The sequence below is a fragment of the Lissotriton vulgaris genome, chromosome 3_1 (assembly GCF_964263255.1).
Source record: "Lissotriton vulgaris chromosome 3_1, aLisVul1.2, whole genome shotgun sequence".
Lineage (NCBI taxonomy): Eukaryota > Metazoa > Chordata > Amphibia > Caudata > Salamandridae > Lissotriton > Lissotriton vulgaris.
Window position 1 is genome coordinate 1066817559 of NC_141689.1, and position 15658 is coordinate 1066833216.

The following is a 15658-nucleotide window of genomic DNA, read 5'->3' on the forward strand; positions in this document are numbered from 1 at the left end:
ATGTAATGGGCTAATCCCATTATAATTAGGCCACTGGAGTTATTTTCTTTTTAAACATGTCAGTCTGTAGGACGATTTTAATTATGTTCTTATGTAAGTGATTTGATATTTTCCTGCTTTCCTATTTGGAAATACTAATGTATAGCAGGATGGATTAATTTATGGTTTTATGCCAATTGTTTATACTGGTTATATTAATCCCAAATATTTGTATGACTGGGTTGCAATATTTTTAGTCTGTGATTGAATTTTCTATAAAATGAGTTTATTGATGTATTGCTGTCTTTAAAGATTTGACTAACCGAAATAATGACTAAATAAAGTAAAGATAAAGTGCCTTATTGGAGGTAGAGTGTCTGAGTAGATGAGGGACTAGCAACAACATCTTTTTATTCTCTCACTATTTTGTTGATCTTCAGGTAACTCATATACATATAATGTAAAGTAACGGCACACGAATCATTAAACTAAAGATAAACGCAAGTTAAATTAATCAGTATGAAATGCTGCCTTCCACATTATGAAACGTGTTTGTGAGTGTGTGTGAGAGAACAGAGAGAAAGTGAGCTGAGTCCTAGTTGGCCCAGGAGTTTCATGACTAGCGAATTTAAAATTGTATTACACACAATCAGGCATATGCATCAAAGTAAATACCGGGAGCAAAGGGGCTGATTCTCAGGATCTGCCCCTTTGCTCCCGGTATTTTTGCATTTGGGATGCATCATCCCAAATGCAAAAATCGCAATTTAAGGAATTTCTAAATTGAAATTCCTTAAATTGCAATTGCATTTAAGGAATCCCAAATTGAGATTCCTTAAATGCAATGCATGAAAGTCAAACAAATAGTGAATTCGCTAATAGGAGTAGCAAATTACCATGAAGTTGAACTTCATGGTAGTTTGCTAAAACTTTGAAAAAAGCACTTTTGTGCATTTTTCAAAGTTTCATGTTGCGCACACACATGCCCTTTTGTGTGCAACATATGTGCAGAGATCAATCTCAGGGGTGCAACAGGGTGTCATTTTGATACCCTTGCACCCTTGAAATTGCATGAGCAATTTGCGAGTACCTACTGGTACTCGTAAATTGTCATGCAATCTCCAATTCATTCCTATGGGCCTGTAGGCCCATAGGAATGAATGGGACAGCATTCCTTAATTGCGACTAGCAATTTGCGAGTAGCAATTAGGGAATGTTTAGGAATCGCTATTTTAATAGCGATTCTTACATGCATAGCCTTACAAATCGCTATTTAGGAATAGCAAAAGGCTACGTTGATGCATCTGCCAGAATATATTTTATTAACTACCATTCTAGTGGGCCGTTTTAAGCACTTATAGGCAGACCTTCTTATTTCACATTAGGTACTTATTTATCATATGTATCTCTCTACGTGGGCTTCATTGCTTCATTTTACATGCGATAAAACAAAATGTCACACTTTGGCATAGTAATGTCACTCCCACGCACACTGAACCCATGGAAGAAATGGCCACACATAAGCATTCTGAAAACTTGGCAGCTATGCAAGGATTCGCAATGTGCAAAGAGCGCCGGACGGGCACTGGGTGGACCTTGGCACAGAGTTAAGAGGTGTGGCGTCCAGAGAGAGACTTGGAACCACTGAGCCTAGAAAGCTACATTATGATTTATGAGTCGCAGGCAGAGAGGAGGTAAGAAGACACTCTGCTTACTTATTAGTGCACAGCGGGTCTGCGCTTTGGCAGGGAAGACAAGAAGGAATTTTTGTGGTAAGTACATTTCATCGAGAGTGGAACTAGACAGCGTCCTCCGGAGCTGCAGCTTTTATTTCTCCCTGCGCTTCGGGGATTTTCGTAGCTGAAACTTTCCACCGGTTTAGACACGACCGGCTGCAATTGCTCACAGGATAGTGGATAGGGGCGAACATGGGCGTAGGAACTGTGGGGGACGCGGGGGACATATCCCCCTCCAGATTTTGGAGTGGAAGGGACGCAGGGGACGAGGGTGGGGGGACGAGGGGACAAACACATTTCCCTTCTCCCTCCTGAGAGGGAGATTAGCAGGCCTTAAGCGCGCGAAAAAAAAGTGCAAGCGGAGCTGCGTGACCTAATGGCCCTGCACTTGACCTGGTGCCTCTCCAGTTACCTGTCTGTGAGCCGCCAATGATCCGATAGTCACAGCATAAGGTGACGTCAGAGGCCACTTGCCGCCCTGCCTAGGCCCTTTTCAACTCTTTGTGTGGCGCAGCACCCTGAGGCTCCGGGAATTATTTATTTCTCACCTCAGCTGCCTGTAGCCAGTGCACTGATTGATTTGCTGACCTCGGACTCCTCGCCCCGTGTCTGTTGCCGGCTTGAAGACGGAGGGCTGCAGCAGCACACTCCAACTAAGTGTGAGGTCCCTCCTGCATGAGTACCTATCCCATTGAAGTGACTGACTTTTGGTTCGGTTAACTTGTAAGTAAAGCCAATGGCTGTTACACTGCATTCATCTGTCGGTCTGTTGTACTCGTTTTCCCCCCTCCCTCGTTCTTGCTTTCTCATTGCGCCTCTCCCTCTCTTCTGTTCTATGACTCCACTTTTAGTTTGCTATTTGCTGAACTTTGATTTTACCGGACATTGACATGTGATCAGCCAGGTGTGACATGACAGTGAAAATGTTGTGCTCCCCAGTTTCAGAATTTCAGTGGCTCTGCCTAAAATTCATACCCTCCTCTTGTGTAACACAGCCTCCGCTCCAGTGCGCTGGCCAGCAAAGACATTCCACAACATAACACAATGATCCGATGCAACCAGTGCGCTGCTGAGAGGAGGAGCCGTGTCGGCTCAGATGTTCTCATCATGTCACAATCTGAGTGCCGTTTAACTGGGTGCACACTCATGTTTTATGGGCTTAAAATAAACGACAAAAGACTTACTGCTGCCATTTAAGTTATACATGTGCTGATGTAGTTATCACTGCTGACTCAGCCTTTCATCCTTCGCAGGTCGCTATACTGAACACCAGGCGCTGGATGTTGTACAATAAAATGTGATTTATAGGTTCTGGTGCCATTTACATATGATTTGGTCTATTGATTTAAGAGATGAATAGACTCTCAGTGGCATTGTACCCACACACGGACACGCACACGCGTAACCCCTCCCCCCCCCTCCCTTCAATCCCACAAGTTACAAAATTTACAGTTGCACGAGGGCCAGGTAGGGGGGGTGTAAATATTACCAGAACCCCAAGGCCGCATCAATGGAGAATAATACAAGATATCCAATAGGCGACTTTCTATTTTTTGGAGCAAGCTGCACTCAAAAAATGTTTCCTCAGAAGAAAAACACTTTTTTAAAACAATTTGTTAAATATAAGAAGAGCGTCTAAGCATTTAAAGACACTCCCAGGATACTTTTCAGCACAGTCAGCTGCCTCACAAGAGCACAACTTATTTAAGATCTGCTGAGGTCTGCACGGGTCAAACATGTGTACTTAACCTTTAGGGCCGCCATGTTCTCAGCTTGTGTCCAGCTAGTTTATGAAGTGCATGGTAACATGATTGGGAATGGGGCCGGTGATAACTTGATCTCCATCTCTCAGACAGGCACTGCCACAACACATCAATGCAGAGCAAAGCAGGGCCTGCTGCTAGCCTGGCTTCATCTGCAACGCCTGTCTCTGAAAGAGGGATTCAGTGCTCTCAGACCACCCTGGACTGCCATTAAAACATTAGCTAGGTCAGAAAACATTTTGGTCATTGAAACCTTTGCACTCTTCTTGCCCTAATATTTTATTCCAATATTTATTTACAGAGGGTAACATTACAATTAGATTGTCTGTGGCTTGAAATCCGGGCTTGCTATTTAATGTTCAAGACGTTTGCAGTATTTGAAAAGACACGCAGTTTGGTGGTTTAAAATGAAATGTGTAATTCTCCCCTTCAAGAGGTGAGCTTGCGGTGGGGGCGTTCTCCTTTGCTGAGCACAATCTAACAGTGGGAGTACTATGTCCTTGAATCTGCCCCTAGTTGTAGCTAACAAATGGCCCTGATTCCACCCAGCATGTTAAAGTGTTGTTTACTTTCCACAAAGAGAGCCCTTTTTCATTAAGCTATGGGTAAAGGTGAAGCCCAGCCATGTAGGTTGGTGCTGCCGAAAACTAAATGCATTGGCATGCAGCTTAGACAACAGTTAAACTAGCCATTTCGCACTTAATGGGACTTAGTTCACATGTATGACATGACAGTGAAATCGTCTGGGAAAGGGGGGATGAATTACTACTAGTGAAACAGCAATAAAATCAGCTGACATGAAAAAATAGAATGATCCAGAAAACCAAGATGATGTGATTGTATATGTTCTGTGCCACACATTACAAGTTTTTGTTTAAATACATGCGAAAAACACATGACTTTAGTTTTGGTTAAAATTCTTAATTTAGGGAAACAATTATTCATTTAAGGAATAAGTTACTTCAAGTGAATTTTGACATTTTTACACATACCTACAGTCTCTGCAAAGATTTTGCCTTGTTAGTACCAGTATAACATTCAAATGCAGCAATGAGAAAGGTGACCAGTCAACCTTTGCAAAGGGCCCTCCACTTTGCAGCAACATAAGTCACATTTAATCAGTAATTTTTGATCCATGTGAGCTACAATCCACTTTTTAGTTAAAATTGTCAGATTATTCAGCAGATGATGAATTATGTGGCGAATATGGTACAACTATAATTATGATCAAAAGATTTGCAAACTAGGATATTTTGCTATTCATATTTGAACTGCGGAAAAGAGAAAAGTACTGATGACAGAAACTGCTTGGCTCAGAGACAAATGGCCTGTGATTCCACTTTTAAGCGTATTTGGGACATTCTGTGATGGAAACATATCCCACTTTGTGAATGTATTTTAATGTCAATAACTCATATTAAACCTTAAATAAGCATGTGCGGCTATTGGTTGAATTAGATAGCGTAGTAGTTTGTAACTGGTCAGTGAAATGCTAAACAAATACTAAATATAGGGAAGATTTGCTCTTTCTGGCCACACCTCTCACTCCACCCATAAATCTAATCCTCAGGTTATTCTGGGCCTCTGATTCTCTGCCCACTGCTTTCAGCTTATTATGTTTTCAATGTCGAACCCCCAGAAACTGGAGTATTATCAGAGTAGGGGTTAAGCGGGGTTAAGCGTGACAGTCGCAGATCACAGTTGGCTCAGGTGGGAACTGGGGTTTGAAATTAGGAATCATGGGCTGCATTGGAGCAAGGGCACTTTCCCTGTGCTTTGCCATTTTACTAATGAAGCCCAATAAAGGTACCAGATGACACTATCAGGAAAAACACTATTTTGTAGTCCCTGACTTTCCTTAAGCACACTACTGCATCTTGGGATGTGTAGTCTTGCATTACATCAGCTTAACCAAGTGGACTAATATACTTGAGAGCAATTTCAGGAAAAGGGAAGAACCATGGATTGACCACTGTGTATAACATTAATGGAAAGCTACATTTATTCAGGCAGAATCACTCTAAACCCGGAGAGAAATATGAGGGCCCTTTTTGCAGGTGTGGCAAGTGTAAACTGAGTTGCCCCATTATCAAGTCTTTTACCATTAATGGCCTGACAGTGTTCCCAAATCAAAAATTGATTTTCCCACTTAAGCCTCTTGTGCTTGTGTTTGTGATTCACAAAAAGTGCAAGAGATTTACTCACAGTCTTGAACCAGCATTTGAAATGTGAGTAGCCTGCTAGGGCATCTTCTTGATAAAACGTGTGCCAAGTGCGACATGCCCTCCGAGCTTTCTGTTTGTGTTTGTTTGTGACAGCTGTGGGTCATCTTGACTTAGGGACACTCAAGTGGGATTTCAGGAAAAATTATGCTTTTGACGACTGTATAAGTACAAATTAGATTTTCAGCTGAGTGACTTTAAATTTTAAAGCTCCCAGTGGACAAGAATTATGGATGAGGTCATCAGCCTCTCGTGGCTCTTTATCCAGCAGCCCTTTACATTCTGGTACTTGTAATTTTATGTTTTATACTATAGGCATGGACTTTGAAACCTAGCCTTACATAGTGCAGCTGAAAGTCAACCAGTGGTGTTAGAGTTAGCTGGTTTCTTGGCTATTAACGCTTTGTGAAGTAGTATTCTTTAACGCGGTGTTTCTTCAATGTGTAAAATTTCCACCTGCAGGGGTCACACCTATCATACAAACAATGAACATGGTATTTGCACTATTTTTTTTTTTAAGTCTGGGAATTGGCAAATTGGTACTCACTCCCTTACATATTTTGGGTGCAAGGGCAGGCTATGGCAGAGTACCTGTGGACTGTAGGCTAGAGGTTACCTGCACCATGTTTGAGCCTTCGTTCATCTCACACACACTCTCTCCGAGTTCTGTGTCTCACAATTCTCTATTGCTCTTAAAACTATGTGGAGTTTTACACCTGATGGTATCTAGGCTCAGGGGACTGCTAGTAAAGATTTTGTCTCAAGTCCCTCAGTTTCATTTCTTTGTACGTGTCACCATTTAACAACTGAGCAAGAATCATCTTAGTACCGCATTTGAGTAGCCAGTACATCTTCCAAGTCCACTACTTGCCTGCCTTTCTTAATATATCTCTTCATAACTATGTGATTGTATACATTTAACGCACGTACGGTCTCACACAATGGGCGATTTGTATAGGGTCACTGGAAAGTCCACAAGGTTGTCCCTGTCCCCCCCAGAAATTTAGTGTCTCCTACGCCCATGGGGGCGAAAGAAGAGGCAAAGTTTTTTTTTGCAGACTTATATAGCGCTAACTTGACCCAACATTATTGGAGCGCTTTACATAAGCACCAGTTACAGTACACAAGGTCACATTAATTTTTTCGGAACAGCGAGATTGAGTGTTTTTCCCAAAATCTTAGGATGTGGAGTCGACACAGAGGCTCGAACTTGGTTTCCCAGCTCCAAAGTCAGCAGTCTAGCAATGAGACCACCACCGTTTACTTGCATCTCGGGTAGATGCCACCTTCGTTTCCGAAATCGACATGAGCCAGCCTTAAAGGCGAAGTGCGAATATAGCACGTAGAGATCAAGTTATAACAATGAAGGGAAGTGTTCTCTCCCGGGGAAAAGACTTGTATAAATGGGAACATTTATACACTTTCTAAAACGCCACAGTTTTTTTTTTATATCAACGCTTGAAACAGTCCACTGAGCTCGTTTTCCATCTTCCACTTTGGTATATAGTAATGTCACTTGCAACAAACACTGAAACCATGGAACAAATGGTCTCCATGCTTTCTTACTGAAAATGTATTTGGGGGGGGGGGGGGCAGCGGGTAAAAATGAAAGGTTACACAGAACTCAGAGTTTGACGCTGTAAACTGGAAATCGGATCTGGAGTCATAGAGCACAGCTCTGCTACAAATCTTACAGGTTCAGGAGCCCAAAAATAGAAGCAATGTCATAAAAAACTTGATCAGTATACATAAGCGTTTTTTTACCTGTAGCCTGGGGATGCGTGGGGATCCACTAAGCGCCTACCCGAGGGTCCACGGCTACATAGAAAATTAAATACTATTAACTGATTAATAAAGTGTATAAAAATAAAAATGTAAATTGAAAAATGTAAAACAATCTGAATGTGAAGGAATTTTAAATTGGAGGCTAAAAATTAAAGGTTTTATTACGAGGTCGGTGGGACCGCCATCGACAGGTCGTCGGTGGCGGTCTCACCGACAGACAGCTCTTAATTCCGACCATCACATAATGATGTAGGCGGTCAGACCCAGGCGCGCAACGCCCATTGGGCTCAAAGGGCTTTAGCCCCCCTGTTGTGTGTGGCAGCCTAGGCTGAGACAGCTCCCCGGGCATACATACACAGCCGCACCTGAGTACTTCACAGGTCTTTAAAAGACCATTATTTCATTAAAGAGGCTTTGTTGTTCTTTCACCCCTTCTTAGAGCTCCTGCATCTTCACTCCACCAATTGCTGGAAGAATTAGCCCCCCCAAAATGTGTATTAGTCCCCCCGAAATTTTATTCTAGTTGCGCTTCTGGTCATACCCTTGTGGACGGGGGACAGACCTCCACCTCCCATAGGATATACTGATCTGAACGGTGTGGCGGTCGGAATTGCAATCCCCAATCAGAGCGGTGCAGAGGCAGGCACCACAGCCAGGATTACAATGACTCTTTGGACAGCCTTTTCATGGCGGTCCTGCTGCCATGAAAAGACTGTCAGAAACTGACTTTGGGGCCTCAAATCAGGGCCCTTGTCCCTCTTAGGCCACTTCAAAGTGACCCTGGGGGCACATGTAAAACCCCCACAGACAACCATGCACCATGTGCCAGGCACCATATGGTGCCGGGCACATGGAGCATGGATTTTCAGGAAGTGCTCTTAAACACTGCAGCTTGTACTGCAGCCCTTTTCCTGGGCCACAGCACAAGCCACAGTGTTAAAGGGCACTTTCTGATCGCCACCACGATGGTCGCATCATGATTCGGCAGCTTGTGGGTGGTCTCCTGATTGATTTCCACAATAGCGGTCGGAGGTCCAACTTCAGACATCATAATAAGGCCCTAAATTAGTATCTTTAGAATGATTTGTGAAAGCAATGCAAGTGCATCAAACAGAATATAGTACAGCTGTTAAATGGCCACAATTGAATTTAGAGAAGCTCCAACCTTCACATTTAACCCCTTCTCAGCAGGGCAAATTCTGCTGCGGTGCGAGGGGGGCGGGGTTGGGCGTGGCGCTCCCGTACTCAGGGGGCTCCCGGCCATCATAAATCACAGTGGGCGTGTGCTCATGACGGCCAGGATCCGTCCGAACTCTGCCCACTGATTAATTTTCTCGCACAGGCGGGGAATTATTACCGCATGGGCGGAGCGGCAAAGGTCGGACGGCTCCCAGCCGTCATGAGCACATGCCTACTGTGACTCATGATGGCCGGGAGCCGTCATAAGCACTCAAGGAGTTAAATTAAAATGTTGATTTTTTAAATAATTGTATGTGAAATAAAGACAATATTTCAGCATATTTGTTTTTTGATGAATGAACATTTCTGAGTTTTTTAGTATTGTTTTGTGTTTCAAATGATTTAAATTGCTTAGGCTGAGGTTCCTGGCTTCCAGTAATGACTCCGTGGGGGTCCCCAGAATTCAATTGCAATTCAGTGCTGATCCCTGGGCTTCAGTAATGATTAAGTGGGGGCCCACTGAAGCCACCAGGTTAAGAAAGCGTTGTAATGGAATGCGTTGTAAAGGTAGTTTCTAAAAATGCGTTGTGATGGCATGCTTTGTAAAATCATGCATTGTAATGGATGTTGTGATGTAAAAACTGTGTTGCAAAAGCATGCGATGTAAATGTTTGCGTTGTAACATGTCCTATTCTTGTGATACATAAACTCAAGTGTTAAAAAAAAAGAATGGCATTTTGATGTAAGAACCATATTTTGTCCTAAAACACAGATGTGTTTTATTTTTTTAGTAAATATATGTCAGTGTGCGGATAGGGCACTCCTGCTTCCATTTTTAAGGAGGGTCTTCTTTTTCTTTCAGGCCCTCGCATTGCACAGTTCTGTGCTAGATTACAACTGCAATATTATTATCAATGACTATCAAAATTAAAGTGCCTGGGTTGTGAACTTTTAAGTTGCTAAAGGACATAGGATGGAATGTGTGTGGGAATTTGGTACGGGTAATAGGATATTTAGTGAAATATCTGAAGATTTTATGCCAGCTTAGTTATTGATGTTTAAGAACTGCATTCAGACTAATATAACATTTGTTTTTGGATATTCCCCACTTTTTAGCTGCCCATTCACTACTGCCCTTGCCTGCCTTTGAGACGTGGCAGGGCGGCCAGTTTACCGCAGTCACTCCGCCAAACCCTCATTAATGCCCTATGTCATAAATATGTGACCAGATTAAAACGTAACACTTGTTACACAGCATCAAACTATTTTTTCTAAGGGACATTCTTACCTGCAATTATTGCGTAGGAAGGAAGTAAGGCATATTTCAATGTAAATTATATCTTTCAAGTTTATCTGTAAGGGGGGCGCTAGAGGGCGCACTGCGGGATGGCTGGCGTGTGAGTCAGCTCCGCCGGACGTGTGCAGAATAAGCGGCCTTTATATCCCTAAAACTACCGCCAAAAGGACGACTAAGGGATATTTGGCAATCGGAAGATGAAGCCCATGAGCTTCTGGTGTTAGATCTCTGCAGAAACGGAATCAGCGGTAACTATCGGCGAAAAAAAAGTGGAGACGAGTGGCGATCCAAAATGGCCGCGCCCAACGATCGGAACCGCCCGTAATGCGGGCGGATAACAGCCCGGTTATGAACCACAGACTACAGGATCGCTGCCCATATGCTGCGGGACAGACCACGGACAAGATTAGAAAGCTGAAATCTACCGGGGTGGCGAGAGAGCTTCAGATGGTGCTGCGTTCCAGACAATACAAAATGGCGGCAGTGGTGGAACACACAGATGTAGAAGCGACAGGAGGAAATACTGAGGCCGCGTAGAGACCAAGTGGGTTCTGAGCGGCCTGGAAGGTATGAACGCGGATAAAGCAGCAGGGCAGAATCGGTGGAGGGCGAAGAAACTATTATAGCGTGCTCGGCCGAAAAGCACTAGAATTGGCGGACTGCTTCGCGCTACAAACTGTGCGCCAGAGCGGGAGACGGGGTGAATACAGCAAGCGTGTGGTATCGACAATATGAAACTGCTTCAAATGCATGGATCCTAGCTGCTAAGCCACGCGCAGAAGTCTACCAGATGGTGCATGGACACCAATTTACCACTATCGGCTAGTACCAGGAAAGTAGTCCCCACGTATGAGCTGCATAGCCGGGGGATAGCACAATCAGCGCATTGAACGGGAGCTGCCGGTGCACCGATCTAACTTCAGGCTGTCAGGTGGGTCCAGTTCTGACGGCACACAAAACACAGCGAACACCACGGCACGACATGCGGGGATGTACAGGGGATGTCGACACGTTGTTAACAGTGTTCCCAAGCTGCTACTGAACGGCGACTAGGCGAACATGCATGTCTTCTGGTGGTTAAATGCATAAAACAGCCGCATTGTGGGCGGCAAGAACACCTCAACGTCGAAACCGGCCTGAAGCAGGAACCACGTCTATAATAAGCCCGGGGACACAGCAAAGAAGACCTCCAACGGGCACTAACGTTATGGGAAAGCCGGACAAACAACAGACTAAATTGCCCTTCGAAAATTGGAAACAAGCCAAAAGTAACGTGGCCACTTCAGACGCAGAGGACGAACAGGAGTTAAACGACGGGACCGGCATGGAGTCAGTTCTGAGGGCGATTCAGCAGAGTCTGCAAGAGATGAACAACAAACTTGACAATGTAATGCTGCGGGTGGACAACATGGCGGCAAAAATAGAAAAACATGACGAGCGGCTGGTGGAGGCGGAACAACGGATCTCTAAAGTGGAGGATGAATCCAGGACCACGACGAAGGCATGCGGTGGCATTGAAAAGACTCTAGAGGGCCTACGAGCCAAGGTGGAGGACCAGGAAGCGAGGTCCAGATGAAATAACGTCCGCATTTCAGGCCTGCCGGAGTCTACAACACGGGCAAAATGGATACCTACGTAGAAACAATGCTGAAAGACATATTTGGTGTAGAAAGCCTATCGGCGGTTTTCCTTGTCGAACGTGCACACCGCTCCCTAGCGCCCACTCCGAAACCGGGTGCCGCCCCACCAGGGCTTAATTTGTGCCGGAGCTTTCCGGTGCTCAGCACCGGTACTTTATTGTCAGGGCCGGGGCTATACATATCTTTCAGGAGGCAGTGTTGGTGAAGGTAATTTTTCAAAAATACAGACACAGAGTGAGACAGCTTAACTTTTTCCACGTCTTCTGTGCTGCTGCTCAGCCTCTCACTGTCTCCCATTCATCAAGGCATGCACTGACTGACTCCTGGCTGGCTGGCGGCTGGATTTCAACTTTCGTGCTTTAATAAAAAAAAGCAAACGGGCTCCCCACAAGCTGTCTTATTTCCGTGGTTAATCTTCCCCCTCCCTTAGAGCAAGTTGGAGAGCCCCTTCCCCCCTCCCTTCGAGCAGGATACAGAGCCCCTTCCCCCCTCCCTTCAAACAAGTTACAGAGCCCCTTGTCGCCCCCCCCCCCCCCACCCTTCGAGCAAGTTACAGAGCCTCTTGATGAGCGGAAGAAGGCTGGACTCTTAATGCCCGTTACCTGTCACGTAGGCCTTCAGCAGCTCCCTATTGGTTAATGAAGGTCTAGGCGGGAGTTGCTCAAGTTAAACAGACACTGAAATTTCAGGCCGCGATCCCTCCAGCCACGCACACATGACAAATTCTTCCAGGATGCAGAGGAGCTTGTTTATGATAATTGAACCCGCCCGGGCAGTCGAGTCAGACTCCAGCCAGAAGAAATGAGTTATGAATGGCTCTGCTCACCCCAGGTACCGATTGTTTTAAAAAGTGAGGCATGATGCAGGCAGTGATCCATTACCGCTTGTATTACATAGGATGCATAGCTTTATGGAGCTAACACAGAAAATTACAGTGCCGAGAGTGTGCACATGGATTTTAAGAACTCTAATTTTACCTCTTAAACACTGTGCATGCGGGGCTAAACCTCTAAGTTATTTTTTACCCCTTCTGGTCCTCCTGCCCTTTCTTTTGCTCCACCCTTGGGCCTCTCGTGCTCAACCGAGGTCGCTCCGCTCCTCTCCCCTTCCTTCACTTCCGAGGCTTGCAGTGAAGCACCTTGATTCCTCTTGTCATGTAATTCTTCGGCCCTCCCTTCACAAGTTGCTTACCGTCTGTTTCATCCGGTGCCTCTCACCGCTATTCTCGGCCATTAATGTTTGGTCTACATTTAAGCACATTACTTTTTCTGTGTGTCTCGCATGCAGCCTACATACCCACCCCCATCACTTTCCTTTTCATGAGCCCCGATCGCTTTGATTTATTCCTTCCCCAGCACCTGGGAATCAGAGGCCAGAAAAAGAAAACAAAACGTGCAAAACAGAGTTTGCTTTTGCAGGCAGGTCTGCAGTTATACATTTACCACAAACTAAAAGCCTAAGCCTTACTGTCATTAAAACAATGTCACCAAAACCTTGCACTTGAAACTATGAGGGATTCATAAGCTGTTATGTGCAGCACCAATTGTTACTTTAAAGCAGCACTGGGGCGCTAGACTGAGGGTGATTTCTTTAAGCCAGGACAAAGGCCATCCATTGACATCTGCTACGTGATGCGACCTCAGGCTCTCGCAGAGACTATTGCCAGGGCCACTGTAATTATGTGACTGAGTCACTACGGGCGATTTTCACATGATTATAGATTTGCCTCACAGTGGAAACCCTTTTTGTAAAGCTGGAATAGTCAACCCTCAGGTGCTTATTGCTGTGTTTGTATGCTAAACTAGTAGTGAGTTGCAAGTAATGCCCACAGAGTGTTAGCACGTTTAAAAATGATAAAACAAACTAATTCTATTACAAAATGTGCTGCATTGTGGCGCATAATTTGCCTTTTACTTGCCACGTAATTTACTCAACCCTGCTACATAATTTGTCTCTCTCCTGCCGCAGAATTCCAGTGGCCCTAACTATAGCTCTGGTCTCACAACATGCATGCCCACAGGTGTTCCAGACTCCCACATTTATCTAATTTACAACAGGCGAGTCTCTGAAAGCTCTTTTTGTCCCTTCTACTCCCTGCAAACACTATAAAAGTTCGGGTTAAACACAGTGCTCCTGTGCTGTTTTGCAACTTGAAGGTCAGAGGATAACTTCATATCAGTTTATCATCATTTATTGTCTACTTGTCCATTGGAAAAAACAGTCATTAAAAGGTGCCCTTGCGAGAAATCTTGCTGTTTGGGCATTGGACGAAATGAATCATCCACCCCTGATTTACCTCGAGTCAGCAACAACGTTCCCCAAGGTTGCCCCTAGAAAGGCTACCCCTTCCACTTCACACAGCCCTGATTGCAGTGCTCATTGTAACCTTGTGTGGTGAGATTAAACGGAATAGTATTTTTAACTTTGTAGAAAATGTAACAGTTCAAATCCAGACAGACACTTAGCCTCCCTTTTTTCTTTTACTTTACACACATCTTAATAGTTGGAATAGCCACGAATACAAAATGCTGTATTTTACTTCAGTAATAGCACTTAAGGTGCTGCAGCATCCCTCCCTCGCCCCCAAATACATGTAAGCTGATTTGGCCATAAATAATTTTTACAACTCTGCTTTGACACTGCACTGTTTCATTCTATTTTCAAGAACAACACAGCCAGAATGCACGTTGGCCACATGTGCTGGGAGTTTCATTAATTTTCTTAAGTGTAAGACACATTTGTGTTTTTTTTTAATTCAATTCGATTTTTTTAAGACAAATACCAATATATGGGTTTAGTGTGATTTTTCCTTCATTTTTCAGTTGAAAGGTTACTGTTTGATTATTACAAAATGTATTGATTCATTAAACGTTTTAAGTGGTAAAATGACAGAATGAAAAACTAGTACTGAAATCCAGCAGAGTGTATTTGGCTGTTTCAAGTGTTTTGTGCATGTGTAATATGTGTAGTGCATTTTGTACAGTAGAGTTTGCTAACCTTCAAATGTCGCGTATACATGAAAACAAAACAGGATGGTATCAACATTCAAATTATTTTGGTCCATTGTCTCTTCATCTACGCACCCTGTCAAACATAGACCTCTTTATAGTCTGTTGTCAATTGTGTTCTGTGATCGTTGGGGTTTGACAGCTACATCATTGTGTATTACCTTCATGTTAGAGAGCAAAAGGCCCTGTTGTATGTTGGGAACATTATTTTAAGGGCTAAGGGGTGCCAATTGGGGTAAGATGTGTTCGGTTTATTCCCATTTACAATGCACTTGTGAGAGTAAATCCCTTTCTAGAGACTTGTCCCTCCTCCATCTCTCCTTGTACTCCACCCAAGCCTCATCTTACTACTTTGATCTCCCTAATAAACCTTTCTAGATTCTTCCCTCCTCTATCCCTCCCTCCGCCCATCACAGACCTTGTTTAACTACTATCTCCTTAATAACACTTTCTAGGTGCTTCCCTTGTCCATCCATCCGTTATACCATTCAACGAAACTAACAGACACATATGTCCATCACTCAAATTAGCATACATTTCCCTATATTAACTCACCACTAATACTTTTTGGGTTCCGGAGTAGCGTACTACTCACTGAAAAGTGCTGTGGCGCCTCTTCAGGAGTGGAAGTGCTATATAAATACAATTACAATATTGGGCTTATTACAGGACTGAATGATGTGCCAACATCATTACAAGTTGTATATATTTCAGGGAGGTGCATATTGTGCCTCTAGCAGAGTAAATATATTCTTTATGTGATAGATGCCTTCATAGTGGGCTTGTACCTCCTCTGTAATGTCATGTATGCTTTGGCTAAAAAATGTACATATATCAGTGGGAAATTCCCCAAATTCTCAGAGCAAAAGAATTGAGAATTGTGTAAGAAGTGGTACTGTCTTTTAGTAAAAGTTTGGTTCGGGCAGTTTAGTGTCAAGCCTGGGGAGGCACAAAATACAACAGAAGATGATAGTCATATCAGCATTACTTTAGACTCAGGTCTCTAAAGGTCAGAACAAATTCATTATCTTTGGTTACAAAAGTCATGA

General features: G+C 43.9%; 1 protein-coding gene across 1 annotated transcript in view; it reads left to right on the forward strand.

Annotated features, from left to right (window-relative positions):
- The first annotated feature begins 1636 nt into the window (after nucleotides 1-1636).
- LOC147727409 (prostaglandin reductase 1-like) overlaps nucleotides 1637-15658 on the forward strand; it is an 841629-nt gene continuing 827607 nt past the window's right edge. Inside the window, exon 1 of the mRNA XM_086963105.1 lies at nucleotides 1637-1751. The gene's annotated coding sequence lies outside the window, so the exon portion shown is untranslated. The remainder of the gene's footprint in view (nucleotides 1752-15658) is intronic.